The 18830-nt window shown below is 43.9% G+C and overlaps 1 protein-coding gene across 2 annotated transcripts in view; it reads right to left on the bottom strand.

The window, feature by feature from the left end:
• LOC126282112 (atrophin-1-like) overlaps positions 1-18830 on the bottom strand; it is an 829584-nt gene that overhangs the window by 54204 nt on the left and 756550 nt on the right. The window lies entirely within an intron of this gene.

Raw genomic sequence — 18830 nt, 5'->3', positions numbered from 1 at the left:
AGATTTTGGTGTGGCAAAATGTTTTGCGTATGTATTTGTAATTACTCACGTTTTTGTCATAGGTCCATGTCCCTTGGCGTTATGAGGGCACTGCATGCATATATTAAATGTGCTTTGTATAATTTTGGTTTAACAAACGCCTTTACACCTCGCAAAACGAGGTGTGAACAGTGTTGTGTTTCCTAATACCGTCGGCGTTCGTTTTGTTCCCGAGTGAGGTGGCTCCAAATTTGATTGTTTCCTTTTATCTCTCTTCCTCTTTCTCTCTCTCTCTCTCTCTCTCTCTCTCTCTCTCTCTTTCTGTGTGTGTGTGTGTGTGCGTGTAGCTGTCTGTGTTGTCTTTTCTGTAAGTTCCTTTAAAGTGTTAAATAATGTGCCTTTGCAGAGTATAGTGTATTTATTTCAAACTTGTCTGCCTTTTGTTATTTTATTCTGTATGTGGAAGTTTTCTTCTATGCTTAGCTTGTGGTATAGACTGGATTTCAGTATTTTTAAATCTGTTGCTATTATAGTTGAGTGGTAGTTGTGGGCTATTAGGAAGTCAGAAAATATGCTGTCGGTGATGTTAAATTTTAGAGCTCTGAGGTGTTTATTGTTTTACAATTCCAGCATGTTAGTCCTAAGTATATTGATTCGCAAGTGTTTATATATTCCCGATCTGCTGAATTTATCTGTGGGTGTCTCTTGTGTTCTGAGTGTTTTCTGTGTTGGGTCGTCTGTCCTGTATCCGACTTGAAGTGCCTGTTTCTTCAACGTGTTATCTATTCCGTGGACAATTTTGTTATTTCAAGTGTCTGTATGCTGTGTTGTTCTGTGTTGTGTAAGGTTTTCTTGAGTGTGTTGCGCGTTCACTATTTTCCTGTATACAAGTTTTTTGGTTTAATTTCACTAGCATATGGGGCTTGTAAACATTTTCCTCTGCTATCTGTATTGTTGTGTTCAGCTCCTGTGCATAACACTATTTGCTTACGGGTGTTCTGTTCAATATACGGAGCATGAATCTGAAACTTGTGTGCTACCGGGTGATGCTCGTAGTTTTCGTTTTCTTCAATATTATGACATCTCGGGTGCTGTTGGTTTTTCGTACGGTGAGATCCAGAAAATTTAATCTTCACGTAGACCACGGCCGTCATGGTGTGATTGGTTACTGTGGTGTCACCGCCAGACACCACACTTGCTAGGTGGTAGCCTTTAAATCGGCCGCGGTCCGGTAGTATACGTCGGACCCGCGTGTCGCCACTATCAGTTGGTTGCAGACCGAGCGCCGCCACACGGCAGGTCTAGAGAGACTTCCTAGCACTCGCCCAGTTGTACAGCCGACTTTGCTAGCGATGGTTCACTGACTTCTACGCTCTCATTTGCCGAGACGATAGTTATCATAGCCTTCAGCTACGTTATTTGTTACGACCTAGCAATGCGCCATTATCAGTACTATTGATATTGTGAATCATGTACCATAAAGAAAGACTTTCTCCATGAATGGATTAAAGTTAAGTGTTCCACCAGCTACGTCTGTTTTTCTCTATTCTAATTCCTTTGTCATGTTCCAGACCTCACGCAAGCCTGCGTGAGCTAAAACGCGTGCATTTCGGTCTCCTTTAGTTATACGGGATTGCTCTTCTGCCAACCACAACATTGGCGACGAGAGTATAAGTGTTCTTATGTAAATTGCCCTGATTTACTTGTGTAATGGCTTCGCCACAATCTCCAGATGTACTGTCCGAATTTTATCGCTTACAGAATCAGCAGACGCAAGCCTTACTGGATGCCCTTGGACAGCTCGTCCAGGGTCAAAGTGCGATGCAAAACGATGCGGCAGCAGCCGCTTCACCGCTAACGCAACCACAACACGCTGTTGCACCCACTTTTCGACCTTTTGATGCTGCACTGGAAAGCTGGACGGAGTGGTCACGCCAATTTGGATTCCATCTCGCCGCCTACCGAATTCAGGGTAACGAGCGACAGCCTTTTTTGTTATCGTTCGTAGGGGTGACCACGTACGTGATAGTCAAATTATTTCCCCGACGCGACGTAGCAACTCTGTCCTACGAAGAAATTTTGTCTGCATTAGATACATATTTCAAAGAATCAGTCAATGTGGTTGCCAAACGGTATACCTTCTTTCGTACAAAACGTACGGCAGGTCAGACTAATCGGGAGTTGGTTGCAAGCTTGTAAGGCCTTACTAGAGATTGTGCTTTTTAGTGTCAATGTGGACTCCCTTATTCAGATACTATGGTACGTGATGCAATTGCACAGAACGTTTCTAATGTTCGTGTAAGGGAACAGATATTGAAACTAGTAAATCTCTCCCTTCAACAAGTGATGGACATATTGGATCGGCAGGACACACTTGACTTTGCTCAGGAATCATTTGAAACTTCGCCAGCAGTGTGTCAGGTTACCCGGCCCGCAGTAAACAGCCCTCGCGCCCGGCCGCGACGCTGCCGCCAGGCTCTCAGCCACGTGTTCCGCGCCGGCAAGCAAATGCAGTGTCAAATCATGCCCGTGGTGTGCTACTGAACATTGGCGTGAGAATTGCCCGTCACGTCAAGCTATTTGCTTTTATTGTAATAAAACAGAACATTTTCAGAGTGTTTGCCAGAAAAAGCTCAGATCGGAAGCTCAAAATCGTTCCAGGCCCTTGGCTTCGCGAAACTTCGCCCATGGAAATTCATGTAGTTCATTCCACTCCGCCCAGTGCCACTCTAACAGTGACTGTGTTCGTCCCAAAAATAGTGTGCGTCGACATCGCCGTAACACCCGTCAAGTCGCAAGTGATTATGTACCAGTGTCAGTTCACGTTGCACGAGACAGTCGCTCATGTCGTCAGCAGGACAATAAATTTTTTGTAGACTTGGGACATTAACGGCAAAATACCATTCCAGCTCGATACTGGAGCTGCAGTTTCACTGATCAATGAAGACACTTACAAACTGCTGGGCACACCTCCGTTGCGTGCCGCAAATGTTAAGTAGTAATTTAGGTCAAGGTATCCCTGTGTTAGGACAGTGCAGCCTTCTTGCAACATACAGAGGACAAACAAAACTTGTGTCATTATACGTCCTTCATTCTTCTTCTGCAGTGAACTTGTTTGGTTTCGATTTATTTCAGTTGTTTAACTTGTCTACAGGTAATCAGGTCCAATCAGTGAACCAGACAGTGCCTTCAGACAGAGTTTCTCGTCTATGTGAAGAATTTGCTGACATTTTTGCACCGGGCCTCGGTTGCGCTAAGAACTATAAAGCACATTTGGAACTGAAAGTAAACGCGCAACCGAAATTTTTCAGAGCGCACAATGTTCCCCACTTTCAAGTCACAGATGTTGAAGTTGAAAGAGTCGCATTTTCGGGAGGACGCGTTATTGCTCTTTGTCCTCGTATCGCTCTCAGCCCCAAGATGGTCGCTCGCCGGATGAGTTGCTCCACGATCGTCATCATCGAACCTTGATGTCTTTGCTACATCCGCCGCATCAGGTTCCCGTGCAGCGGCGGCAGACACCTGCTTTTGCTCCAGCGACGTTGTCTACTATCGCCACTATCGAGGTTAACGGCGTTGGCTCGAAGGGCGCATACTTCTGTGCCTCGGCAGCGCTATGTATCTGGTTTTGGGGGCCTCTGGTGAGGTGCGTCGGCATCTCAACCAACTGCGCCTCTATCGTCGCACGGGATCTGCCGGTCGCCGTCTGCTTTCAGCGACGGCGCTGTCCGGTCAGCGCCCCGGGGACCCACCTACTGGCTCGTCTCAGCCCCAGGTGTTACCGACGCTGCCTTCCATTTTGCCCCATGGCGACGCGCCGCCGCCGCCGCCTGTTCTCCCGCCGGCGACGCCCGCAGTGGACGCGTCGCTGCAGCCGCCGGGCGCCTCCCTGGGTCACGCGCCGCCGATCGCTTCCCGTGACCAGTTGTCCTCCGACATGGAACTCTTGCCCGCTCCGGACCATATGTCGTCTTCGCCCGACGGGTGCCCCGGCCCGATGGAGGTCGACCCTTCGGCCCCTCCTGTCTCTATACGGGCGCATACACCGCATGTTGGCCTGCACCCTGGAGCAGGTTTTCAGACGTTTCCTAGCTCCCCGCGGTCCGAATGGCAAGGTGCGGGTGGCACAGCCTCGCCTGTTAGGCTCCCCACCTCGTCGCATACATCAACATACGGTCCTCCCCACGGCGGGCGGAAGCCTTATTCCACAACCGTACGCCGATTTGCGGGGGAGGAATGTGGTGTCACCGCCAGAAACCACACTTGCTAGGTGGTAGCCTTTAAATCGGCCGGGGTCCGGTAGTATACGTCGGACCCGCGTGTCGCCACTATCAATGATTGCAGACCGAGCGCCGCCACACGGCAGGTCTAGAGACTTCCTAGCACTCGCCCCAGTTGTACAGCCGACTTTGCTAGCAATGGTTCACTGACTTCTACGCTCTCATTTGCCGAGACGATAGTTAGCATAGCCTTCAGCTACGTTATTTGCTACGACCTAGCAAGGCGCCAGTATCCGTACTATTGATATTGTGAATCATGTACCATAAAGAGCGACGTTCTCCATGAATGGATTAAAGTTAAGTATCCCACCAGCTACGTCCGTTTTTCTCAATTCTAATTCCCTTGTTATGTTCCAAACCTCACGCCAGCCTGCGTGAGCTAAAACGCGTGTATTTCGGCCTCCTTTAGCAATATGGTTGGCTCTCCTGCCAACCACAACAGGTACTACCACAGACTGCGCGGAATCCCAGGTGAATATCCTAGACAGCATAATAGTCCTCCCTCCGGACTGTGTCCGTGGTGTAGTGCATGTTCCTCTGGATGACTGCGTAACCTGATACGACCATTGCCCTGGTGCAACAAGAAACATGATTCGTCTGACCAACCGACTCGTGTCCACTGGTCCATGTCAATGACTCTGTTCCCCATACAGTCGTAATTGACGATGCCTTTGTGTCAAAATGCAAACAAGTGGGGTTCGTCTGCTGTAGAGCCCAATGTTCAACAAGTTGCGCTGAACGGTGTTCTCCGAATACTTGCGGCTGCACATACGTTGGACTCATCGTCATAACTGACACAGATCATCGCCGATCGTGTTTTACAAAATAGGAGAACCTCCAAAGCAATTTTTTGATGGGGAATGTCCATCCAATCATTTGTCGCTTACTTGTGGTTTCATCGTTTTCAACCTCTTTCAATACATGCTCATGACAGTCCACCATCGGCACCTCAGTTTCCGAAATGTTCCTTTCCATACTCCGGCTAGTAACAATCTGCTTTTTGTCAAAGTCGCTCGTGTCAGTAAATCTCTCCATTTGTGGGCGGTATTGTCGATAGAATGATATCGCATTCGTCTTTGCCCCTACAAGGTGAAACAGCTAAGATGGCCATCCCAATTACGTATATCCAGAATGAATAAATATATTCTGGTGTGGTTTTTGCCAAGTTATAGCAGACAATATCACCAATTTTCTGACGTCATCAAATAATTATCGTTTGTTGTCGCCGAATTACAACAACGACTTTGGTTTATTTTTTCTCCGAATGGAACTGCATACTTTTTTTCTGCGGCGTTTGAAAGAAGCTTCGAAAACAATTTCAACCACACAACTTGTATGGGACTCGATCAAATACTATCAAGATAACAGGATCGTAAACAACTGTCCCGTCCACAGGGGAAGAGGCCTGAATACCAAATAGGAAACTGAGTGACGCGGTGCAGTGGTTAGCACACTGGACTCGCATTCGGGAGGACGACGGTTCAATCCCGCGTCCGGCCATCCTGATTTAGGTTTTCCGTGATTTCCCTAAATCACTCCAGGCAGATGCCGGGATGGTTCCTTCGAAAGGGCATGGCCGACTTCCTTCCCTGTCCCTTCCTATTCCGGTGACACCGATGACCTCGCTGTTTGGTCTCTTCCCCCAAACAACCCAACCCTAAATACGAACAAGAACGAAACTCAGGTACGGTTCGTGTGTCATACCAAGTGCTCAGCCGCGAGGTCTAAGGCGATTCGTCAGTGTTCACGCGGCTCCCCTTCCCAACCCCACGAACCCCCCCCCCCTCCCCTCCCGCTGTCAGAGGTTCGGTTCGAGTCCTCCCACGAGCATGGGTGTGTGTTGTCATTAGCATAATCTAGTTTAAGTTAGCTTAAGTAGTGTAAGGCTAGGAACCTACGACCTCAGCAGTTTAGTCGCATAGAAACTTACAACAAATTTCCAAAATTTCCACCTGCTCCAAATGTTGACCTTCTGCATTGCTACATGCCATAAATTGGCTGTAGAGAAACAATATTGCACGGTGAATTTCATCTGGAGCTTACAGCAGCACGAAACAGCGTTATGAGGCCTTCTGCAGTCCTTGGTGTTTCCTAACAGAGCTGTTGTTTTAATTTTTGACAATAGATAAAAGTATGGAAGTGTTAAGTTTAGTGAGCAGGTTATCCACAAGCGTTTCACAAATGAAAACCCTCAGCACTGTCTTCGCCCCAATGATCCTCACCCTTGGTGCAAATACAGTAGAAGTGCAACATACGACCACAAATATTCATTACCTGCAGCAAGCGTAGAGAACATTTTGCGTTTCCTGCATGACCATTCCAATGCTTTTCAAGTTCCCTTGGGATGGTGTGTCATAACACGTGCGAAATGGGATGGACATGCGTCGTGTTGACTGATTGCTTTTGCCCATTGGGATGTTTTCCAATAACTGCGGCAACCGGTTGAAGAACAAGTACCTATGAAGCAGACCATGAAAAACATGCAACAGACGAAGATAGACGACAGATTTCTAATATTTTATATTGTTGCCGTTCCTGGCGTGTAAGGCCTTCAGCCGTGATTGTGGACACTTGCCTTAAAATTCTAATTTGGTATTTGTATTTTAGCAGTAAGCCTTAAAACATTATTTACTGCCATCTCTGGCGTCTGATGCCTTCTGCGGCGTTTGTGGCGACTTCCCTTTAATATTTCAATACCTAATTTGTATGTTAGTTTTAAACATTTCTTAACTTATTGCCATCCCTGGCGTGTAAGGCCTTCTGCCCAGATCACAGTGGCTTGCTTTCAAACCATCATGTGCTATATCTGTATTTAATGGTGATTTGCTAAATTGTAACTCACTGAAAACACTATTATTTATACAGTTGTTTATTCCTTCATTAATAACGTGTGGTATTTTTATTTATTGTTGAGCCTGGAATTACTGGTTTAAAATAAAGTGTGTGTCACTGTAAAAGGCAACAACTACTAACTGATTACGGCCCCATCCACAATCGTAACCTAATCCTGCCTTCCCTTGACTACCATATTTCAACCAATAACGACGGGAGATGCTTTATAAATACAAGCGAAACGCGTCTGGTGTAATACTCTTGAATTAAATTGCAGTCAGCTAAAAACTGAAGACCAATAATAACTGATTCCCATCAATTACTTCGAACACTGGCATGACATCATAAATCCGGTCCCACAACCGAATCAATGTTGCATTGGAAATCAATATGATGAGAAACTGGTTACTTGCTTTAGTCATTGCGTTCTGGCGACAGCATCTGAACCCTCCTGCTTCAAAACTCTGCAGCTTTAATGGCCTTGTCATTTCGCACAAAAACAGATCTTACGCTGCACAAACAAACTCCATACTTGAAAACTTTATTATACTGTGGTTGCTGCCCTTGTGTGATTTCCTCTTTGGGGTGCATGTTTGTATTTTGCAGAGAGTCTAACCACAACGATAGGCGGCGAGTCTCAGGCCGACCTCCTGGGGTATTGTCAGTTGGATAAAGCTCTTCCTACAGTGAAGAAGAGTTGAACCGTTTACTGGTTGTACATAAACTGCCGTGTGTCAGTTTGCTGTTTCAACCGCTTTGTACCACTGGCTACTTTGCGTTTGATATTTGGTGGTGCTATGGACGCAAGTGGGCGAATTTTGTGGACAGGTGTAGGCCTCAGGTATCCGGTGACAATCCTGGCAAAAACGATGCAGTGGTGTAACGTAGGTCTCTAGAAGAGCGAAGCGTTCCAAAGGATTGGAAAAGGGCACAGGTCATCCCCGTTTTCAAGAAGGGACGTCGAACAGATGTGCAGAACTATAGACCTATATCTCTAACGTCGATCAGTTGTAGAATTTTGGAACACGTATTATGTTCGAGTATAATGTCTTTTCTCGAGACTAGAAATCTACTCTGTAGGAATCAGCATGGGTTTCGAAAAAGACGGTCGTGTGAAACCCATCTCGCGCTATTCGTCCACGAGACTCAGAGGGCCTTAGATATGGGTTCACAGGTAGATGCCCTGTTTCTTGACTTCCGCAAGGCGTTTGACACAGTTCCCCACAGTCGTTTAATGAACAAAGTAAAAGCATACGGACTATCAGATCAATTGTGTGATAGGATTGAGGAGTTCCAAGATAACAGAACGTAGCATGTCATTCTCAATGGAGAGAAGTCTTCCGAAGTAAGAGTGATTTCAGGTGTGCCGCAAGGGAGTGTCATAGGACTGTTGCTATTCACAATATACATAAATGACCTGGTGGATGACATCGGAAGTTCACTGAGGCTTTTTGCAGATGATACTGTGGTGTATCGAGAGGTTGCAACAATGGAATATTGTACTGAAATGCAGGAGGATCTGCACCGAATTGACGCATGGTGCACGGAATGGCAATTGAATCTCAATGTAGACAAGTGTAATGTGATGCGAATACATAGAAAGATAGGTCCCTTATCATTTAGCTACAAAATAGCAGGTCAGCAACTGGAAGCAGTTAATTCCATAAATTATCTGGGAGTATGCATTAAGAATGATTTAAAATGGAATGATCATATAAAGTTGATCGTCGGTAAAGCAGATGCCAGACTGAGATTCATTGGAAGAATCCTAAGGAAATGCAATCCGACAACAAAGGAAGTAGGTTACAGTACGCTTGTTCACCCACTGCTTGAATACTGCTCAACAGTGTGGGATCCGCACCAGATAGGGTTGATAGAAGAGATAGAGAAGATCCAACGGAGAGCAGCGCGCTTCGTTACAGGATCATTTAGTAATCGCGAAAGTGTTACGGAGATGATAGATAAACTCCAGTGGAAGACTCTGCAGGAGAGACGCTCAGTAGCTCGGTACGGGCTTTTGTTAAAGTTCCGAGAACATACCTTCACCGAAGAGTCAAGCAGTATATTGCTCCCTCCTACGTATATCTCGCGAAGAGACCATGAGGATAAAATCAGAGAGATTAGAGCCCACACAGAATCATACCGACAATCCTTCTTTCCACGTACAATACGACACTGGAATGGAAGGGAGAACCGATAGAGGTACTCAGGGTACCCTCCGCCACACACCGTCAGGTGGCTTGCGCAGTATGGATGTAGATGTAGATGTCTGGTTATTTGGATTAGCAACGCGTCTCCCACAGTCGTGTCGCATACTCTAGGGCTGCAAAATAGTCCATTGCTGACGATCGAAGAACTTCAGGCTGTGCTCCCCATGTTAATCCTTTCAGTTTACGTAAATTTTTTTTTTCTTGCATATCTTTTTCCTTTTAGCTCGGTGTTGTGTTTTCTAAATGACAGTGCCCGGCGCAAGCTGACTGAGGTATTTTTTGTTTAGTACAGTGGTGCTGTCTACGTCCTCCCATTCTACTTCCGTCTTATGGCCTCACTAATGCGTATCTTGAATACACATACGTGAATTTTTTTCTGGGTTAAACCGCAGGTGATTTTCTTCATTGTAGTTCCTCAACGTATCAAAAGCGTGTGTCAGTTCTCTCTGACCCTCTTCAAATGTTCATCCTTGTGCAAAATGGCGGTGTTGTCTGCTTATATGAATCCTTTTAATTCCGGCAGATGTGGATGGTCGTTTGTGTACCTATTATGCTGAATAAAGAAACGAACGCACGCTTGTGGTAATTCACTCTTTTGGATGCCAGTTGGATTCGTATCAGAAATCTTCTGGGAGTCCAGAAATAGGAACTCAGTTTCTGACAGTACCCATTACTTCATATGAATAAATAGCCATGCGTGTTTTATAAGAACATTTTCTGAATCTATGATGGTTGTTTGCCCTTCGCTTCCAGGTGTTTCATAATGCTGGAACACAGTATATGCTCTGAAATCCCACTACAAATCGATGGCAATGCTATGAGTCTATTATTCAGTGAATTAATTCTATACCTTTTTTTGTGAATTCGTGTAAACCGTGTAGCTTTCCAGACCTTAGCTACGGGGCTATCTTCTATCAAGCGTTTGTAAATGATTGACATAAATTGTGTTATCTTATCAGCAAATTCCGAAGGGAACCTAACTGGTGTATAGTTTGGATCGTAAAACTTGCCCTTGTCGCCCGGAGTGGCCGTGCGGTTCTAGGCGCTACCGTCTGGAGCTGGGCGACCGCTACGGTCGCAGGTTCGAATCCTGCCTCGGTCATAGATGTGTGTGACGTCCTTAGGTTAGTTAGGTTTCATTAGTTCTAAGTTCTAGGCGACTGATGACTTCAGAAGTTAAGTCGCATAGTGCTCAGACCCATTTGAAGCCAAACTTGCCTTCAGGCAGTGACTTAAGTTGTTTCGCTACACCGAAGGTACACGCTTCCAAATTTTTATGTAGGCAGCTGTTTTGATTCGTACTCTAATATTATTTACCGCATCTCCTTTGGTGAAAGAATTTCGGAAAACCGTAATTAGTAACTCCTGTAGCTTTGTCGCCGCTGACACTGCGTACATGTTACGCATAGAGAGTATTAAATACAGTATGTATTTAACATACGAATATAATTTACATTGGTTTCTGTATGTTTCGAACAGGAAGTTTAGGGCTGGAGAACACCTCATTAAAAAGTAAGAAAAAGGAGGATCAATACGAAGGGTTCTCATTTATCATTTGGATTTTTAAACAAAACGAAACGGGGAAGTGGTACAGTAATTGGTTTATTGTTAAGCCTGTTGTCTTACAAGTACTGCCAACAAATTTCAAAATTGCCTGATGGCGGAAACAAGTAAAATGTTTCTATTAATGGTGATGACATTTCAACGAACGACTCATACTGCCTTCCAAGGGCGTCTAATTTTCATACCATCTTAGTAATTGTATGACCACACAGTTCACGGTACAGGGAAGATAAAAAAACCTCATGTTACATTTCTTGGAAAATCTGGAACTTATACTACAGAATACTTATTACATAGTGTATTATTTTTGCATGAAAGTTCTGATGTTCCCTAGAAAAGTTTAACAATCCAGAGTATTTCTAGATTAACAAGGTGACACAGCAAGGAAGAAAATGTCATACCGTTAGTAGTAACTCATACTAGTTTCCAGCTTTTCACATTCTGGAGTTGTCGATTCGATGTCTTGTGTACACGCTTCACCGCACGGCAGAAAGTAAGAAAGTCCGTGGCGCAAAATTTCCATGACAAAGCAAGACTCGATACGAATCAACGTATCCGGTGGAAGATTTGCGAACACGACGAATGACGAGGCGCCTTGCCAAGTCTCTTCGCGGAATCAATATTTGAAGCACTTCACTGCGGAGACTTTGAAAGCAGCAATTGAATTTTAATTGTGTCTACTTTAGACCCCTACAGACTGCCGAACTCTAGAAAGTCCAGGAAAAATTTGCAATTCTATCAATTACTTAGGCCACGTACCACAAAATTTACATTTGAAGTTGGAGCCGAGTTTGTGGACGAAGAGGCGGTGACGAGAGGACTAAATTCCACCGTTATTGATCTCTAACTGGATACAAATGACAAGTAAGCCTTATATGCAACAGAAGCTCCAGGTGACGTACTCCTGAAGTGATCATCAGTCATCAGCACTCACTCTTTCGTAGTTTAAAGTTGGTGGCCAATCACATAACCACTTAACAGTCTGTCTCCATTTTTCCGGTCTTCTGCATCTTGGAGTAGCTGATCTCATGTCTTGTGTCTCTTGTCCTTTAGGTCCATCCATCTTCTCAGTGTTCTCCCCTGCAGTCTTTTCCCTTCAAAATTCCCTCGGACGATCATCTTTTCCAAGTTATTCTCCTGTCGTCGAAGTATGTGACCAAATAACGGCAGGATTCGCTGTACATATATACTGGAAAACATTTTCTCCACCCTGAGGTCTAGAAGAGTTGATTTGTTGGTCCATTTGTCCAACCATGATACTCTCAGGACTCTCCTACATGTTCAGACTTCAAAAGTGTGCTGGCGTACGCCTTCGCCAACACACTGGACAGCACTAGGAAACATTGTATAGCAGGTGCTGAAGTAGGCACGCCTATGACGAGGGAAGACCAAGACACGCCCCCCAGGCTACACGCCGATAACGCCGTCCGGGCAGCGTGCATATAGGCCGAGCTTTCTAAATCGCTCAATCTCAGTACCTCAGTACGTCGCATCGGGACTCAGTTCGCTTTTCACCTCAATACGTCGCATCTATGCTCTAATTCTCCACAGTAATAGTCGTCGCGTCGCACCTTAGCTAGCTGTGAGGGAATGTATATAGGTGTAACATGGACACGGACAAGATTAAAGAATTGGTACATGTTATTTGATTTCTGTTAACCATAGAACTTCAGACTGAACGTCATTGAAACTAAGTACTAAAATGATTTCTTAATAAAGTGTACTTTAGCCATTTTGTGTTGTAGCGAGAGAGAACGGGCTACCCACCTATCATACCAACCCTCTTCTCATCCAGCCAGGAGCTACAAAACATTACAAGAGGGCACGGCCACAACATATTCTTATGCGGTTCTCTTCAGTTATTGTCCATGCTGCAGAATCATGAAAGAAAACTGGAAACACAAATTTCAACACGTTCAATTTAATACGTCTCTTTAGGGCTTGGACTTTCCAAATTACTATAAGATTCAGAGCAGCTTCCCAACTGAGAACAACTCTACATCACATATCCTCTGCATAGAAACGCACTTTCCGAACCACTGAGCCCAGGGAGACAGTCTGATAAACTTCTTTATATTATGATAGTACCGGGTGGTTATAATTAAACTGACGGTGTTCCACGTGGTGCAGTGTGCGCTGTATACTTGCAGGAAGTTGAAACGTCGTAGGTATGTTCATCAATCAGTGCGCTAGCGGAATGTGCTGAAAAACATAACAGTTCCACTTTCTGCCAACAGGTGGAAACATGGCGCTGTAAGAATTCAGAATGCGGTTTGGGTGCAGAGAAGATGAATAATAATCAAACACATAATAATGGTGATTCTGGCATGTTCATGAGGGTACGGTCACAAGTTACCACATGTGTTATATATGGTCTCGCGATAATCAGAGCAACATGTCTTCGTATGCTATCCTCGTCAGTAAGAGTCAGGATAAATCACTGGTAGATACAGTCTTTTAGATATTCAGATACGTAAAAGTCCCATGGATTTAGGTCGTGGATCTGTAAAGGCACAGATCTTGTAACTGACTAGAGATGAGGTCGTTACCGAAGGTATCTCGAAACATATTTCAGCCGGCGAGCGACATTTGGTGTCGCCCAATATTGCTTGAATGTAGTGGTGTGGGTACAGTTACGTTCTTATAAAGCTGGAGTCACGTGCCGCACAAGGAGGGCCTTAAAACATGTAGGTGTCACTGTATACCTAACAGGCACAAGTGTAATGGGACGCGAAATTGAAGCGTCACCCATCCACCAGTGTCAGCCCAGTTTGCATATATATAAGTTTAATTTAGTGTTTTGTTTGTGTATTTTGTAATATTTGTAATGTTTGTGAATTATCTAAAGTTTTGTATTTATTTTTATGTTTCATGTACGGAGAGGGCGGCACAATGAACGGAGACAGTATCTTCACTGCCGGGACCAGAGAGAAAATTGCTGGACACTATACGTCGCGGGTCGACAGCCAAAGAGCAACAGAAGATCCTGAAACCGAGTTGTTGCGTCGTCCTTCTAAAAACATAAAAAATAAGAATTTGTAATGTTTCTACAACAGTGACGTCATAGAAAGTTTAGTCATGTTGTAAATGTTCAGTCCTATGTTGTCAAGGCTCATGTTCACGTCTATATGTAGTACATATGAAGATGATAAACTAGTATATACTACAAAAGTTTTTACTACGTGTTCCGAGAATTTATTTATGAAGAATTATATTAAGGAAGAAGTATTACTGATTTATTTGACAAGATTATTAAATTTTGACAACGTTCATCGCGAGTTTGAGTCTTGAAAGTTTATTCAATGTGGTTTTAATATTTATTAAAGCAGATAACTTGCATTAATATAATTTCTGAGAAGAAACAAACGACATCTAAACTGAAAAAAAGTTTGCGCAATCCAATTCGACTGAGTGACGTAATTCTGCGCATACAACTCAAAGGATGATGTTTTAATTACAGTTTCGTTCAAGAACCATTCAGAGACAACTTTAAAAAGTGTTTAAATAATTTTGAAGTGTTTTGTAACTGACGTTGGTGACGAAGTCTGCACATGGTCACATGTCAAAATAAAATCATTTATACAAGACGTACGTCGTTACACTACACAAGGAGGTCCTTAAAACGTTTACATGTCACTGTATACCTAACCGGCCGGTGAGGTATCAGCCCCTCGTAGAAAAACGGACTGAGCTTGAAGGAGCTTGTAAAACCACTCAACACAGTACGTACGCTCAGTGCAGTGGAAGTTCCTGCACAACATGTGGGAGGTTGTGAAGCCCACATATGACAATTCCGTGCCTTGATGGCACCGTACAGAGTACAATGGGGCTCGTCTCTACAAAGAACATTCTCCGACCCCATGTTATCCACTTCCGTGGTTGTCAAGAAACGAAGGGCAACGTTACGGTGTTGAGCTTATCTTGGGGCTTCATTTGGTGCACATTCTGAATATTGTAGGGACACCAGTGTAATACGTCCCAAAATCTTTTGAACTGCTTACCATAACACAGTTAGAGCACTGGCTGAAGAATTTGAGGCATGTGTTGCACGGTCGGCTACATTTACATCGACAACTGTAATGGGAATGAGGCGCCTCCCTCTCCCTGCTGTACCACATAATTTTCTTTAACGTGTTTATTGACATGGGGCCTTTTCTATCTGTTTTGTCGGTAATATTCCTGCAATGTAGCACTCCTATTGCTGGCGTTCTGACAAAACAATTTTACCAGCGGTGCACGATCTTTCTACTTAACAGACATTACGTTTCATACAAAAAACTTAAAACTTCTTATCCTTTTACACCAACAGTCATCTCACAAAGAAATCAATACGCGTCGCCAAGCGACAAGCAGCATGGTAACGTCAAAACAGGAAACATTCCATATTCTGACTGCTTACAGCGCCATATTTGCACCTGATGGCAGAAAGTGGGAATACTAATTTTTTTCACTATACTCCGCAGGCGCACCCATGAATGAACACGTCTGCGACTGTTTAACGTACTGCAATGTATGCAGCCGGAACTGCACCAGATGGAGCGTCGTCAGTTTAATTATAACCACCTGGTCCATCAGTAGCGCCTCTAACCATTATCATGATCTTGGACTTATGGTTATTAACAGACAATCCAAGTTCCTCACTTTCCCTCTAACTACCCAGTGGTTCATTTTTACCTGTGATTCCGTGCACAGTGTTGTATCATCACCAAATTGTGACTCCCCAGCCTCCATTCGGGTCTCACCGAAGACCTTTTCTTATAACATGTTCTCCATGGACGTTAAACAGAACGTGGCAAAGTGCACCCCAGTGTAACTACTTTGCACGGTTCAAACGGACCTAAAATAATCTAGTCCGAGTACTGCCTTGGTGTCAGAATAGAACGTTCTGATAAATGTAATATTAAGTATTCTGATCACGTCTTGTAACAATATTTAAACATGTAATTTCGATTAAGTTTACTGCGCAACCCTCTGCTCGCTGTTCACTGCATGGCCCAGGTGACGGCGTGTGATTGGGGGGAAAACCTATTTCTCACGCACTACGCTGACATAACGATAAACGTTTGATTCTCTACAGCGTGCCTGGCTAACATCGTAGGGTGCAGGGTGGGCTTGCTATTATTTAGAAAATCCTTCGTTATTGTTCAGAGAAAAGTCGGTGTCGTTAGCTTAAGAATGCTTCTCCCCAGTGTTGCTGGCTGCTGTATTTAATCGGGGCTCAAGTGTATCTATATCTACTTCTACGTCTACGGCGACACTCCGCAAGCCACCGTAAGGTGCGTGGCGGAGGGAACTCTGAATCACTACTAGTCATTTACAATCGCAAATACAGCAACGGAAAAACGACTGTCTGTACGTCTCTGTATCAGCCCTAATTTCTCATATCTTATCTTCGTCTTCCTAATTCGCGACGGTGTTGGTGGGAGCAGAATAATTCGGCAGTCAGCATCAAATGCCGGTTCTCTAAATTTTCTCAGTAGTGTTTCTAGAAAATTACGTCGCTTTTCCTCCAGGGATTGCCATTTCAATTCCTGAAGCATCTCTATAACACGTATTGTTCGCACCTGCCGGTAACAAGTCTAGCATCCCGCCTCTGAGTTGCTTCGATGTTTTCCTTCAATCCGACCTAGTACGGATCTCAAACACTCGACTAGCAACCAAGTATAGGTCGCACCAGCGTCCCATATGCGGTCTCCTTTGCAGGTGAATCACTCTTTCCTAAAATTCTACCAATAAACCGAAGTCGACCATTTGCCTTTCCTACCACAGTTCTCACATGTTTGTTCCATCCCATATCTCTTTGAAACGTTACGCCCATAAGTTTAAACGACTTACTGTGTCAAGCAGGTCACTAGTAACATTGTATCCGAACATTATAGGTTTGTTCAACTTACTGAACCGCATTAACTTACATTTGTCCACATTTTGGGCTACCTGCCATTCATCACATCAAATGCAAATTTGTCTAATTCGTCTTATATCCTTCTACAGTCAGTCAGCTTGTACCTTACCGTACACCACGGCATCATCAGCGAACAACCGCAGACTGCCGCCCGGACTTCTGCCAAATTATTTATGTATATAGAGAACAACAGCGGTCCTATTACATTTTCCTGGGGCACTCCTGACAGTACCCTTGTATAAGCAATGTTGCATAACTTTCCTTTCCCTTGAGCTACCGGCAAGGATGTAACATTGTTAAAAGAGCTGATGGTTGTTTAGTGTATGTAATATTTTTATAGCGTTTAATGCCTCTCATCTCTAGGGTAGTATCTTCTATGCATCGATGCTAGTGGAGTTATAAAGTATGAGTTTTAAGAATACTGTTATATTGTAATTATTATAACTGTAATTATACTCTGAAAGGTGTCCATTATAATCGACCACCTCGCATATGTTCTGTTTTTATGTACCTTCGTCTCGCGAGCAGTCTTTGCTACTGTTTTTGTGGAAAAATGATCATCCTACGAATATTCACAGCTACTTAGTCTACACTTGTGTATCTGCCCTGAGGGCTCTGAGGCGAAAGTGGTTGTAGCAATTTTTAGCGAGGAGGTGGTCACCACGCATGGCTTGATGGTTTGGAAAGAAAACATGGCGTTCTGTTCCCACTTCTATTGCGTTTTGCTTGCTCTGAAGGGAAGGTGTGTTTTGGTCGTGCTCATTATGGTGCGCTAACGAGCGTGGCTCCATAACGTACGCGGAATAATGTGCTTTTATTGACGGAGTGATAAAAACAAGTGTATGAAACTTCGTTCTACGGCTCTATTCTGCAACACAAGTTCATATTTTCCACAATTATCTGTCTGGCGAGCTACAGTGGAGCGGTGTGGTTGTTTATGGAATGTTACTGGATGAGTAGCAGAGTGTTGTGCGCAGTTACGTCTACATGTACATGGATACTCTGCAAATCACACTTAAATGCGTGGCAGAGTGTTCATCGGATCACATTCATAATAATTATCTATTATTCCACTCTCGAACAGCGCGAGAAAAAAACGAACACCTATATACCGCCGTGCCTGCTCTTATTTCAATTATTTTATTATGAAGATCGTTTTTCCCTATTTAGGTCATCGTCAACAAAGTATTTTCGCATTTCTACCAGAAATTTGGTGACTGCAATTTCGTGAGAAGGTTCCTCAGCAATGAAAAATGCCTTTGTCTTAGTGGTTTCCACCGCAAGTCCTGTAGCATGGCAGTGACAATCTCTCCCCTATTTCGCAATAAGACAAAACTTCCAGCTCATCTTCGAACTTTCTCGATGTACTCCGATATTCCTATCCGGTAAGGATCCCAGACCGGGCAGCAATACCCCAAAAATAAACGGATGAGAGTAGAGTAGGTAGTCTCTTTGGTAGAGCCGTTATATTTTGTAAGTGTTCTGTCAGTAAAACGCAGTCTTGGGTTTGCCCTTCCCACAACATTTTCTCTGTGTTCTTTCCAAAATAAATTGTTTGTAATTGTAATTTAATCGAAATTACAAACTTTAGATTTCACTGACTTATCGTGTAACCGAAGTTTAACGGATTCCTTTTATCAATCATATGGATGATTTCAAACTTTTCTTTATTTAGGGCCAAATTGCCAATTTCAGCACCATTTGGATATCTTATCTTTATTGTTTTGCAATTTGTTTTGATCTTCTGGTGAGTTTACTAGACGATAAACTACAGCATCATCTGCAAACAAATTAAGATGGCTGCTCAGATAGTCTCCAAAATCGTTCATATAGGAACATCAGGGACCCTATAACAGTACCTTGGGGATCGCCATGTCTATGTGGGGCAGATCTTATTTGTTTACGTGTTGTTTCTGATTCGTGATCGGTTTTAGCAAAGGTTTTGCATTTTACATGTTATCAAAGGTCTTCGAATGATTGTGCTTAGAGCACAATGTTAGTCCTGTAACATTAACCTGATTGTTCTCAGTAGAATCTCTGTGTTTTTTAGGATGAAATAATAAT

Source organism: Schistocerca gregaria, chromosome 1 (genome assembly GCF_023897955.1).
Source record: "Schistocerca gregaria isolate iqSchGreg1 chromosome 1, iqSchGreg1.2, whole genome shotgun sequence".
Lineage (NCBI taxonomy): Eukaryota > Metazoa > Arthropoda > Insecta > Orthoptera > Acrididae > Schistocerca > Schistocerca gregaria.
Note: the sequence above shows the minus strand (reverse complement) of the source record. Positions and strands in the feature narration are given on the sequence as shown.